This window comes from Haplochromis burtoni, unplaced genomic scaffold (genome assembly GCF_018398535.1).
Source record: "Haplochromis burtoni strain Fernald_Lab_line unplaced genomic scaffold, NCSU_Asbu1 Contig_26, whole genome shotgun sequence".
Taxonomy (NCBI): domain Eukaryota; kingdom Metazoa; phylum Chordata; class Actinopteri; order Cichliformes; family Cichlidae; genus Haplochromis; species Haplochromis burtoni.
This window is the reverse complement of record NW_024582387.1, coordinates 3,506,764-3,508,007: the sequence shown is the minus strand read 5'-3', so window position 1 is coordinate 3,508,007 and position 1,244 is coordinate 3,506,764. Positions and strand designations below refer to the sequence as shown.

Sequence of the window (1,244 nt, the reverse complement as noted above, 5' to 3'; positions counted from 1 at the left end):
ACGCATCTCTGCATGAACGGCCCAGTTAACTTCAGCTGACGTCAACAGACTCGAGGTGAGTTAAACCAATTAATAAATCATAATATAAAAACCGGCAACAGGCTAACGGAAACTAGACCCAGCTTCACTTCTACAGACTAGCTAAACGGATATCTGGAACTTACTAGCAGTTATTTACACTCACTAGTTAACTACGCTTACCTACCAGCGATTAACACTTTGACTTTTATACTACATAGTATCAAATTTCCACTAATGAATTATTCCTAGTGTAGCAGTGGAAGTACCGAGGTATCTAAAATGTTATCTTCTTGAGTGTTCCGGGAATATTATCTGCTTTTCCTGCCATAACACTGAGAACAACCTGCATTTCTTCACTGATTCTGCATTAAACAGGCACATTTGAGTTTTAATAGAAACACTTAAGCTGTTTTCTGGCTACGATAGGTAATTATTGTGAGTTTACTGCTTTGTGGTTGGTGTAGAACCCCCTGCCCTCTTCCTTGTTCAACCTTTTTTCTAATGCTAGTCTTTAAATATCAAGGACATTGTATATTTTATTTATGCTACACTGCTTGGCCACCAAAAAAAAGGTCACAGTCTAATATTTCGTTGGACCGCCTTTAGCTTTGATTAGACACCCTGTGGCATTGTTTTGATAAGCTTCTGCAATGTCAAAATATTTATTTCCATCCAGTGTTGCATTTTTTTTTTTCATTAATTCTCAGTGGGGTTAAGGTCAGGATTCTGTGGTGGCGAATCCTTTTGTCAAAATGATGTCTCATGCTCCCAGAACCATTTTTTCACAATTTGAGCCCGATGAATCCTGGAATATGCCCGCTTCATCAGGGAAGAAAAAACCCATTGATGGAATAACCTGGTTATTCAGTATAGCAAGGTACTCAGCTGGCCTCATTCGTGGAGCATATACTTTCGCTGAACCTAGACCTGACCAACTGCAGCAACCCCAGATCATAGCACTGCCCCCATACGCTTGTACAGTAGGCACTAGGCATGATAAGTGCATCACTTCATCTACCTCTCTTCTTACCCTGATACGCCCCTCGCTCCGGAACAGGGTAAATCTGGACTCATCAGACCACATGACCTTCTTCCATTGCTCCAGAGTCAGAATCTTTATGTTTCCTAGCAAATTGAAGTGCGTGTGAAAATGATCTTGCTTTCACTATTAAACCTAGCCCTGAGTTCTACTATTGTTTTTCTTCCATTTGAATTCACCAGAT

The 1,244-nt window shown here is 40.4% G+C and overlaps 1 protein-coding gene across 1 annotated transcript in view; it reads left to right on the top strand.

The window, feature by feature from the left end:
* Positions 1-1,244, top strand: part of tead3b (TEA domain family member 3 b) — a gene marked incomplete in the record, with an annotated part of 43,063 nt that overhangs the window by 35,907 nt on the left and 5,912 nt on the right.